Below are 12,516 nucleotides of genomic sequence, written 5' to 3' on the forward strand. Positions count from 1 at the left end.
AGTTAAGATTGCTTTCTTTTAACCGTGACCACAATCTTTCCATAATCTTTACAGAGTGTTCTTTGTGCCTGAAACTGATCAGGTAATCAGTCCATAATCATTCTCTGTGTCAGTGGTGGATTCCAGCCCGCCATTTGTTCAGACCGCTCTGCCGTCTTTGGGATTCCTCCTGACCAGCTTTTTCTTTGTCGTTTTTCATCAAATTATTTCAACAAATATCAGATAGTTTGCTGAGAAACTTTTTGGATATTTGTGTTCCCCAGGGGAAGAATTAGGCTTTGATCCCCTGGACTCTCAATGGGCTCGGAATTTGTATAGACTATGCGTATTTGTATAGATGAAAAAAATAGTTTATTGCTGATTAGCAAATCGAAGTCGAAATCGTGCAAAGCGAAGGTGCGAGGCATCAGCACGCTGTGGTCAGCAGCAGAGCACGGAGCTGCTGGTTTATGGCCATCACCTCCGGTTGAATTGTAATTCTTTACTGGTTTATCCAAAACAATACTTCCCGTTTGTTATTGTGTGTAAATAGGTCGGCTCTGTGTGCACACTTTGTTGTATCCTTGTATACTTTTCACAGCAGCTGTTGTGTTTAGTGACACACTGACTCTAAAGGCAGAGTCGTCCCCTGGCATTCAAAAGGCTTCGACGCACCACACCGCCTCCCTGCACTCATTAGTCCTGGCATTGTGTGTGTGTGTGTGTGTGTCTCTCCTTCAGAGAATGGCTTTGGGTCGGTTTAATCTGAGCATTGAAGAAATGAACATTGGGTCTGGGGATTTACCAAATTATGTTTTAAAGCAGATTATAGCGGGGGGGTGAACTACAACAATCAAGGAACATGGCACAGCTCTAAACCCATCCACGGTAGATAGGAGACGTGAGATTACTGCACACTGTGCTCACGTTTTAAGAAATACATTTTAATATTTAAAAAAAGATCTATTATTCCATTACTTTTGCTGATGTTTTAGGATGGGCTAATGGTGATGGTGGTTTCATATGGTGAACGCGTCGGGTCCTGAAGGGACGAAACCGAGCCCCAAAACTCAACTGTGAAGCGAGTGTCACAAATCCACAAAGCCAATCGTAAATATGGGAGAAACGTGACGCTAGCGGCGTTAAGTGCCGTGGTCGAAAAGCGCTAACGTGCCTCTGCGTCTGTGTCTCCCATAGGAGGAGATCCCTGAAGAAAGCTACCTGCGCGTGACAAGAAGCACCGGCTTGTTCAGACGGACCCGAGGAAACCACCAGCATTCTACCCCTCAGCCACGGCCCGGCTTTACCTCTGGCCCGCCCTCCTCTCTTCCTCCGATCCAATCAGCAAGAACGAGCTCTCCCGCTTTCTACCTCCCAGAGAAATACACAAGTGAAAGCAATTCATTATTTATTTATTCCTTGTCCTGGCGCACCGTTTCTCCATTTACCTCAGGGACTTTCTCTCCCAGGGCCCGGCTCCTCCACCGAAACCGCCGGGCCCCCCGTGACCAGCGCACAGGGCAGATATTCACCCGTGACCTCTCGCTGCTGTTGCCATGACAACCGTATTGCCTCTCGAGTTCTCCTCACTGCAGCTGTGACAAGCGACGACCTCGGACCTCTCCTCACCCGCCAGCTCGGGCCTGCTCACTGCCAGGATTGTACTCGTGCACATCTGTAGCCTGGGTAGTTATCACTGGACTGTTGCCAGATAGCCAGCTATGCTCTCACAGTAACCTCACGCAGGAAACGATATATATACCTCAGCGACACTCGCCCAAGGAAACCCAAGGAACCTGTACAGTAACAGCGTTCGCCGTACTGGTTCTTCGACCCATTCCGGCAAAGGAGTGCGCGCACCGCTTGGATCCGCCCTGTAGACGACTCTCCTTCAGCCTCCTTCAGGCAGGAGTGGAGCAACAGTAGCCTCCAGAGGGGGGAGGGAGGTAGGGAGAGAGAGAGAGCGAGAGGGAGAGAGACACTCGGGAGCACTGCCTCGGCAAAGTGGCATCGGGATCCATGCTGTTGGAATAAATCAGCGATTTCCCAAGAGGTCTTTTTGGAGGAGATCGCAGCAGAGACTCCAAAGTTCCCCCTCGCCTTCACTCACATGAAGCCCCAAGAGACGTAAATCCACCCACGAGGCAGACGCTGTTGAGGGGGCCTCAACAGCAGCAGAAATAAAAACCACTGCGTTGGGAACTGAGAGCAAAACACTGCGGTCCGTGTTGAGCGGCGGCACAAAGGAAGGGGGCGGCGTTCGGAGGACAGAGAAGAATGCAGAGGTGAGTTCCTGTTTTTTAATGAATGGTTTTATAAATAATTAGACATGTTTGTTTCTCAGCGCGCTTTCCACACTTGTTTCGTCTCCTCAGTAAGTGAAGCGTCGGCGGGCCAACTTGTAAAGAATAGAGCAGTTTGTCTTCTTTGCTCTCATCCTTTGCCATCGCGTACTAATGAAAAAGTAGAAGATATTTTTTCCATCTGTTATGGCTTTCTAACTGACATTTAAATGGCATTTCTGCCGTATTAGATGGTACAGAGTGGAGACGGACAGCTTTGTAGTAAAGGTCATTAACCCCTGCAGGATCAGCAAAGAAACGTCATTGAGGAGAGACGCGTCCTGTAATACGAGTCCGCGGGAAGTTTGCAGCTTGAAACTTAAGTAAAACGTTGCCTTGTATTCGCCGTCTTGTTGATGAACAAGCACCTGCAAGACTCACATACTGTTGAGGGGCGGAGCCTCATTGCTGATTTGGGGATTTATGCCGAAACATTTTAGACCAGCCGTGACATGTTGGTGAACATCAGCCTTCATTGCCCTCCAGTAACAACAGACAAAGAATCTGGCTACGGTTTTGTCTGCCAAAAGAAGGATGGGGTTGTTATGACAGGCCCTCAGGCTATTTAGCGAGAACCTCCTGCCATGTGGCCTGGATCCGCTGGAGACGCTTGTGTTGCAGTGTAGGATCTGGTTAGTTGAGTCAGATGCGGTTAAACTGTCAAGCTCGCCACGCTAGTACTAACGTGGTAATTGGCAATTACTCAAATGTCAACCTCACGACACAAAGAAAATGATGATGCAAATTGCGGTCCAGCTGATCACGGCTGCATGGCAACATGGCTACGTTTATTTAAGAATAGACTCATGAAAGTTTTGCCTGAATGGCGATAAAGAACGTCGCGCCCCTTCGCTGGCAAGCCAACGTTCGCTAACAAGATTACCTGACTTTATGATCCCTATCGGAAGGACCGGCCCTGCCTGGAGGGCTTTTATAGTTCACAGTTTATCCCCGATGTGTACCTGGGATCCTGCCTGGGACCCAGGTTTGATCTGGGCGGGGTTAATTTGGCCTGTTGCATCAGGATTAAACTGGCAATGTTCTGCCGTGCATCTTTTAGGGAAGTCCTTCAACAGTCATTGACAGTCTCGTCACTTCTCAGCGCCACAACTTGATCCCCTCCTTTGGCCCGCGAGGCCCACGGACGCCGGCTTGTATGCACGCGAGCTCCAGGTGTTTGTGACTTCCTCTCCCTGTCTATTTTGGCCTGGGCCATCTGCAGCAGCCATCGACCTACTGGGACCAATGGGACGGCTCGGTGAAGGGTGTTTTTCCTGTCACGTATACATCGCTAAGTGGACAAGTCGGATTAAAGGGCACACGGGGTAAAGGGGAGGGATCTCCTTTGTGTGCATGAACAGGACACCACCAAGCTTTACAAAGACTATTTCTGCCGTTTGTGTGTGTGTGTGTGTGTGTGTGTGTGTTTGTGGGAGAGATGAAACACACTTTTCCACAGAAAACTTCTTTGAATGCATGAAACATGAATTAAACCCGCAGTACTTTATAGTTGTAGTTTTATGTTTCAGTTTGATGGTTTTCCTAATCGGTCCACTTTGTATTATGGGATGTATGGCTAAGGACAGGTATGTCAAGAAATATTAAAAGTAAAGGTTCATCTTCCCTCCATCTCCTCTTGCAGTTAGAGGGATTGAATGCATTGAGCATTAAATTGACAGTCGTTGGCATCATTTGAAACTGAGCGAGTCAGCAATGAATCTGTCTCGAGGGGGATTGTTTTAAGAAGAAGAAGAAGAAGAAGATTGTGTCGTTTCTTTTCCTCGGGTCGTACTTTTTATAATGAAGCTGAGCACAGTGCGATTTGGAATGTTTTTTAATTAACGCTCCCATGCCTGTATCACTCCTCGTTCTCACTCCTCGTTTAACACCGGAACATCCTTGTTAACACATGCATGCTATCACTCGCTTCAAAATAGGTCATCCTAAAAAAAAGAAAAGGAAAAAAAAGCCTTTTTCTTTTCTTTTCTTTTTTGCAAAAATTAAAACATCAACGAGTTTTTTTTTTTTTTGGTCCTGTACCATCGGACCATTGCAAACAGCCGTGTCTTTAAACATCTGCCCCGTTGTTCCAGTGAGTATTAGTCTGGGAACTTGCAGTTTCAATCTGTTTTGTCAGGTCCACATCAAGACATCGACAAAACTAATCAAACTTGTTTCAGCTCACTGTAAGCCAATTTAAAACCACCAATTTAATTTATGTAACTTCATTTTTGGGCCCGTTTTTCAATCGCTTAAGATTAAGATCATTAAAGCTAGAATCCCCTAAGATGATTATTTATGTCGAAGAAATGAAATGCAAAAATAATACAACACCAGCGGTCAATCTTTTTATTTATTATGATCAATTCACCCACTAAATCCCCCCCTGTCCAATTATATATGTGTGTGTTTTTCAATCCGCACTGATCGACCCTCACGCCCTCTTTTGATGAGATTTCTGTTAACTCAGTTTCTGTCTTTTTGAAACAAAGAAAATTAATCTGTACTTTTTTACTTCCACATTTTAACCCCATTCACTTCCACATTTTAACTCCATGCGGTTAAACGGTTCACTCATGTTTCCTTTTGTTCCGACATTGGGTCAAAGAAGATTTAATGCGGCGCTTTAACGCTGATCAACATTCAGTCTGTTGTTCTTTACAAGGACTTTGATCGGCTTTTCTGTCTTTTTTGTTCTTTCTCTATTCTTCTTTGCAAAGCTGGTCATGTTCCTTTTTCCAATCCAATCCCCGACACCTCCATTGGGTTTTGATCTGTACTCTGTTACATTAACGTTAAACAAGAAGAACAAGGAGGGCGAGGACGCTCAGTCGGCACATTCTGGGTCCAGAGCATTGTGACCTTTTCTATTCGCGGTGAGAGTAATCCCAGCACCGATCAATATCTCCACAAAAACCCTGATTGACAAGAGCTTGACGGACGGGAGACATGGATTTAGGACTAATCTATGAAATTGTTCAAGCGATCAAATTAAATCATCCCTATTGGTCTTCAAATGATCCCTGTTTGGGACGTAAGCAGTGAATAGCAAAGCCTGCAACATATTCGTATACAAATGTTGTTGCTGAGAAGCACTTATTGTACTGCTGCTGTGTGCTGCTGTGTGCTGCTGTGTGCACCTGTGTGCTGCTGTGTGCAACTGTGTGCACCTGTGTGCACCTGTGTGCTGCTGTGTGCACCTGTGTGCTGCTGTGTGCACCTGTGTGTAGCTGTTTGCACTTGTGTGCACTTGTGTGCAGCGGGTCGGAGGCTGTTGTCCTTCAACACCGCTGAGTTCACTACCTCCAAAGCATCCAACATGTTGCTGGAGACGAGGTGAGGGGGAGTTTATGTCAACTGTGGACAAGAGTTTCCAGCAGAAAGTATTAACGAAGTTGCAAAGCGCAGGAAGTGTTTTTGCTGCCACAAGTCGGCTCACTCAGAATGCAGCATGAAACAAAAAAAGAGCCGTGAGTTTGTTGGACTCTTGTGTTGTACTTCTGACTAAAGTCTTTGTTTCGTGTTTGACGTAATATTGAACCTTTGGTGTCGCCAAACCGAATATCTGGACTTGTACCTTCTCAGACACGTGCCAATTATCAAGAATAATTGTTTTGCAATGAAAAATATATAATATTATATCTACGGCACCGGGCGGCCCCTGCTGTGCGCAACCTTTTGTTGGGCGTCCTGTTTTTTTTCATTCCTGATGCTCACTTTGAACGAGCTTTTTCTTTTTCTCAAAATCAACATTACATTTCCGAGTTTGACTGGTGAAATTGATTCATTCCACATTTAGACTTTAAGATTAAACTTCTTTTTAAAGCAAAATGACTTGTGATGTTATAAATTGATGTTGATATAAATCACAAAAAAAAAAAGCAAAGGCGTGTGAGTTTGTTGATAGTCAATAGTTCTGTGACGTGCTTTCACATCCTCCGGTGCAGAAGCTCTTTACATCCATTCAGGGTTGATTTGCCTACTCCTACAGTGTTGCATGTCCAAACCCCCGACGCACATATGTCAACCTGCTGCACTCAATCAATGCAATTTAAAGCATGTGACGACATGTTTGTTATGTCGCAAACAGGATAAACGCACACTGCATGTAGTGCGCTACACGTAGAGACAGATATTACTAACGGCTCTTTAGGCCAATTACTTTTCTTGAAAACACTGAACCTGCCGCGATGGGAGCTCACAGGAGATGGTGGTAGCGTTACCACCTGAAATTGTAATTAGTGAGATGTTTTCCCTTCCAGACAAAAGCAGCATCTCATTACCCGGTAGTTATGTTAGTTAGTTTGATACTATATGTGCAAAGCATTTGTTCAAAAAGAGAGAAATGAAAGACGGGCACGTCAGGACTTCAGTGCAAACACACATCAAAGTTTGTTCCGGTCCCCGAACCCCCGAACCCTCACGGCACAGTGTTCCCCCTACCATCATAAGAGGGGCGCACACTGCAGCACATGCGCAGTTATTAGGGGATATTTCTCCTCATTTGACGAAAAGCTGCTTTCCATTCTCGCAAATTCTGGCAAACAACTTCCAACCGTTTAATTTAATTTGCCCAAGGTGGGTAATCCTTCACAATAATCGCAAAGATTTAATTTGTTTTTGTTGCAGCTTCTCTTCCGTCTTTAATTAACTATGCATAATTAAGTCTATTTAATATCTGAAATGTATACCTCTTGAGAAGATATAAATAAGATAAAATGCTACTTTTTTCAAAATGGCAGGCAATTTGCAACGGTTTAGGTTTGATAGTGTTTGAAGTTGAGGCAACAGAGTACATTCGTTACACTAAAGAAAGCTGTCGAAGCAGCAGATACATACCGGTTCTACGGCGCTGAACATAAAACATCATTTGAAATATACTGCATATTGCAGAACGGTTGACCATAAAGAGACGACAAAAAATAACCCTCAGTTGTCTTCGGCTGGACAGATTTATGAGCGAACAGATGGTCGCTGTTTACAATCTGTAAAACAAAAGAGCATACAGGCAGGGTGTGAAAGTGGCATGTTGAAATGATTAACAGTATATGGAGACTGCATAAAGAATATGTTGATTTCACTCTTCCATGCACAATAATAACAAGAAGGTATGGAAGCCCGAGAGGCAAAAAAAAGATAAATATTCTCTAAATGATTTAAGTTGTTTACCCATTAGGAACAGTTGACTTATTCAGGGTAGTCTGTCTTAATTCCTCACTGTGGAAGCAAGCTGTATTTTTACTTATTTATTCCATAGAGAAGATGCATAAATTGTCTGATGACCAAAAGGAAAACAGGAGAAGTTCCCACAAGACACAAGAGCCAATGTTGGGATTCGGCTTTGCTCAATCTAGATACTACAGCAGTTTCCAAATGACTGCGACTGATAATGTCAAAGAAATAGATTGGACGGCCCTGGAGGTCAGAGAGGTCATTCCAGGTTATATACAAGGAAAGGATCACTCCAGGAAGGGAGGACCAATAACAACAACAAAGACTACCGAGGCCCTGCCCTCATCTTCATGGAGCTCTTCATCCCTCAGGAACGAGGAGATCTGGTTACAGATACAATAGGTAAACTCTTTGTTTATCATCAGTGGCTGTGGAAGTTGTAACTGCCACGTGATCTCCTCTCGGCTCCAGGCTGTCTGGTTTAACGGCTTCCTAAAGCCAACGTGTTGATCTACTACGGTATGAAGCTCGCTGGTGTCCATTCAGCAAGTCACGAGCACATGGAACATCGAAATGCCCGACAGATCAGAACATCATGTGTTTACGTCTGGACTTGCTGTTGAGAAATGTTGGAGCAACACTGTGGCTCATTCTAAGCTTACCGTGATCATCTTTAGGGGATCATTAGCCAATATTTATGCTTAATAAATTACTCTTTTGTTGTAATACGTCCCCATCTGGAATTTCTTAAAAGCACAAATTGGCATCTGCCTTTCAACGTGCCAACTGCAGAGCCACGCAGCCGGCGCTGTAAACACAAATTAACATCAACATCTCATCTCCTAGCTTTTCTATTAGACGGATGGACGGCAAAGCGACGCCCTTGGGAGAGAATTCGGTAGGTGAAGCGGCCGAAAGCCGTAAAAGCATTGCAGCTGCGCGCGTCACTGGGCGCTTCTTTAGTTCCCGGGTATCACAGTCTGACTGTTCCTACACGATTCCAGCTGCAGGACCGCAGCTTCTGCTGAATGAATAACACAGCGCTCAGAGAGATGAAGGGGGGGCGGGGGAGTCGTTCTAACACATTCACATAAACAGGAGAGCGAGGAAGGTCAACCGTGGCAGCGCAACTGATCGTTATGGGGGGAGGAGAGGGGCGGGCGCGCGAAGGACGGAGGGGGAGGGTGACGAAAGGAGAGTTGGAGGATGACAGACTGCAGAGATGTGGCGGCAGAAGGGGGAGAAGCTGTGGAGCTTTGATTTGAGAAGGTCAGTCTCGGCTTTGTCTGTTGACCCAGTGAGCTTGTTTGTGTACAGCAGGAGAAGATGGTTTTTCTCGCATGTTAGACCTCACGCAGGGCGCCTCAGTTGCTACAACACCGTTCACTTTAGTAGAATAAGAATGTTCTCCAGTGGAAAGAGGGAACCGTCCTAGCAATGCCTCAGGCCGCTGGATGTGAAGGAATATATATATAATATATTAATTATATATATATATATATATATAACTCAATTCGCCAACGTAACTAAATTATTATTTTTCATACAATCTATGAGGAATAAACACGATCAACATTCACAGCTGCAGGAGATGTGGAGTATAGTTCATTAGGTTAATTAAGGTACTTTAATAACATTAGTGCCTTGAAAAAGGCTTATAACTCAAATCTCAAATCTGACCAGACGGACATAAAACATGTTTTTTAGACTCAGCACGATTTGCGTCTTATGTAGATGTAATTTCTTTCAAATGTCCAGTGGAGAGAAAAGGAAATCGCTTTGAAATCATGGAATAAAGAACTTTGCTGAGATTAGTGGCGAGACGCTTGTTGATCCATGATGTGAGATGTGCATCAATAAAGGTGTAACAATCAAATGAAGTGACCACATCTGGCTGATGTTCATTATAAAATACCATCTGTAGATGGTAGATGCTGTAGGCCATTCATGATTTTCAGTCGCCAATTGCAGATTAACATTACACCGGAACAGCCAATCTCAAAGCTAACTTTAGCTGTACCGCTAACAAACTGGTCTTACGCTATGATGCCTTCAGGGTCTAGTAAAAAATTAGCATTTTCCCAATGTACTTTGCTCTCAAGGTGGTGAATCGAAGAATAGTTGTCTGTCTTTCTATGGGTACATTGCTCACAGAGAAAATTTATTGACAGATTGAATTCTAGTTTAAACTAAACATCATTTGAATTCCAAAGACCGCCCCCCCCCCCCCCCTCCTCACTGTGCTATTCATTCGATGAATGTTCTAACAAACAATGGCTCAAACACGTGATTATGAGCGCATATTCGGTAAGCCAAGGTCCGCCACTAGAGAAAGCATAAAAGCCTGGTTTAATCTTCCATTTTTTCCACTCTGCCTTGATCGAGGGTTTGCTCATTAACGTGGATTAGTCTGAGAAGTGTCTGAGCGTAAACTCAAAGGCAGCAGTCCATGTCCCCACAGTGTGTGGTGGGTGAGGCTGACGGTGAACACACTACTCAATCTGTCCTTTGCAGACTCATTCCGAGTGAGTGTGACGGATTGGGTCTCAGTGTGTGGCACCCAAGGGTGTATCGATGGGTACAGTGCAGGCTAGAAGCCATTATGGAGCTTTCAATGCCATCACATGATCTTCCTCGGCTGACATGGCGGTGGTTGCCATGGAGTCGTGGATGTGTGTATAGAAGATGACTACAATCGATTATAAAGTCATTTTCTTGCCAAACCGTCCAGCTCGTCGAATGCAATCTTAGTTTTCTTTGTAGCAGTTTCAAGTAAATCACGTTACATTTTCAACAGTTTGGACTCAAGAGGCTTTTACAGACTAAAGGATCAATCAAAAAAATGAACAGGCTTCCACCCCCCAATTTAAAGCAAATCTGAAGCAAATATAAAGCATTACATTTAAACCTTTTAGCCACATTTTCAGAAAATATGTTGTATGTTTATTCTTTTAAATCAAAGATAGTTTAATCAATTATTTTTATGCAGACGCAATGAGTCATTCAATTGGGAGGAAAAGCTTGTGGTGCTTGTTCTCCCGTTGGTGGCCAAACCTCAAAGGAACGACAAACCCGTTTTAATTTGAGGAACGCCAGCGTCTCTTCATCGCTGCGCACAGACCTGATGTTTCTGTCCGCTGCCGTTCTTCATCTCCTCAAAGTCCAAAGACATTTCCGTCACTTTGCGTATGTCACAAGTTATCTATTCATGAGCTCTGAAGGAACGCCAGATGGCACATCCGTGGATTGAAATGTCTGAAACTCTGTGGTGGAGGCAGCGGCCGAGACGCAGGAACACCGGAGCAAATAATCGGGCAGAGCTGTGCGTGGACGGGGGGTAAAAGGCGTGTGGGGGGGTGTTTGTGTATGAAAGGGCGTCCTCAACCATGACGACCTGTTCGCTCACACTCTGGCTGGCTAAATATTGTCCCTCTGCATTTTAACACTGACCAAGAAAATATACAGTATATCGCTTCCCATTTTTATTTTGGGGTGATCGCGTCGTAAGATGGTTTCATGGAGCCAAACTGTTGTCGTCCAGAAGTGCATTTATCCTTCCAGTGGCTCTTATCCACCATCACCTGCCACCCGCACTCTAAATACCTCTAGTCATTAGTCTGGAGGGAACGAAGACATGATGGAGGACGGGGGAGACGGGAGGGGGAGTTCCAGCTTGACAGGAGGGGGACGCCTAGTGGGGCTCTAATCCACAGGGGAGCAGGCAAAGAGTATTTACAGCGCTCACACACTCAAACGCACGCACATCTTGTGCAGAGTGACGGCGTGTGTGCACAGCTCCGTGCAGGCACACACCCACGGACATGATAAATGCACTCGTATGGGTGTGTGCACACACATGTAGGCACCCACACACAGTAACGCAGAATTACACCTATAGGTGCACGCGCGGTGGGCCGGCCGATAATTGCGGTCGCTGGCGGAGGAAACGGCAGCCGTACGTAGTCAATGAGCGCGCGGGGAGGGTTGCTGTAAATAAGAGAATGCAGCGGAGGAGGATGGATGCCGCCGGCACGGCGTGAAACAGGAGGACGGGGAGTAGAATAAAAACGATTTAGACAGGGAAAACAGGCTGCAATGAGGGGGGGGGGGGCGTTTCCACCTCGGCTAGATGGGAAACATAAGTAAGCACATTTGGACCAACGGCTTCCCCGCGTGCACAAAGCACTTTGGCACAAGAAGCAGCTCGTTTCCTTACACCAAACGTCAGAGGGAGTGTGGTGATTCATTAGGTGGACGGGTGGGGGGGGGGGGAGGGGGGTTCAAACACTTAGCCGGGTGTGCACTGCCCGTCCGTCACTCGTAATGTCGTGTTCCTGTCAGCCTGATGAATGAAATGTGACCACAGGCCGTATTTAAGAGGTGGATGGAGCCCGGGGCCTTTAGGGATGCCAGTGAAATCCCTGGGGGGCCGGCGGGGTCGGACTGGTCCGATAGCGGCCCGCCTCCATCCCCGACCCCCCCGCAGCCCCTTTCTAACATGCTTCACACAACACGTTAAATTGACTAATACCCTCAAAAAGTAATCACTGACTGACATTCACACTACTCCTCACAGTCTGTATTCACTCCCCATCTTCTTTACATATCGAGTCTCATGTGTCGACATGTGCGGTGCATCGAGACAGAAACGCCCCCCAGTCCGTCCCTGGATGTAGTGAATGTGACCAGCGTTGGTTTGACGGCGGACGCTTTGAAGCCTCGAGCTCAGCATTTCGCGTGTCTTTTTTTTAGGGGACTAAATGTTAGAATCCACTGTTGGTAAAAATTGTTCTTCAGTCCATGACCATAAAACACAGGATAGACGCGTGGTGTCCACCTGTCAATCACACGTCATCGCCGGGCTCGAGCATGCCAAGCTTAAAGGTCTATGTGACTGTAATTGAGTGGCCACCTTGGTGACCAAAAAGACTGTCCAGACTGAACTTACAACGTGAGGCTTTTTATTTGGCCTAATTGTTATTAAATTAAATCAAACGCTTTGGTACCAGCTTTCAAATTGATA

General features: G+C 45.6%; 1 protein-coding gene across 3 annotated transcripts in view; it reads left to right on the forward strand.

The window, feature by feature from the left end:
* LOC120827498 (thyroid hormone receptor alpha) overlaps window positions 1-12,516 on the forward strand; it is a 59,646-nt gene that overhangs the window by 20,072 nt on the left and 27,058 nt on the right. For 2 of the 3 annotated variants that reach the window (XM_040190427.2, XM_040190431.2), the window contains exon 4: window positions 1,177-2,264. The exons of the other annotated variant lie outside the window; for it this stretch is intronic. The gene's annotated coding sequence lies outside the window, so the exon portion shown is untranslated. The remainder of the gene's footprint in view (window positions 1-1,176; window positions 2,265-12,516) is intronic. 3 annotated transcript variants of the gene reach the window in all.

The sequence above is a fragment of the Gasterosteus aculeatus genome, chromosome 11, assembly GCF_964276395.1.
Source record: "Gasterosteus aculeatus chromosome 11, fGasAcu3.hap1.1, whole genome shotgun sequence".
NCBI lineage: Eukaryota > Metazoa > Chordata > Actinopteri > Perciformes > Gasterosteidae > Gasterosteus > Gasterosteus aculeatus.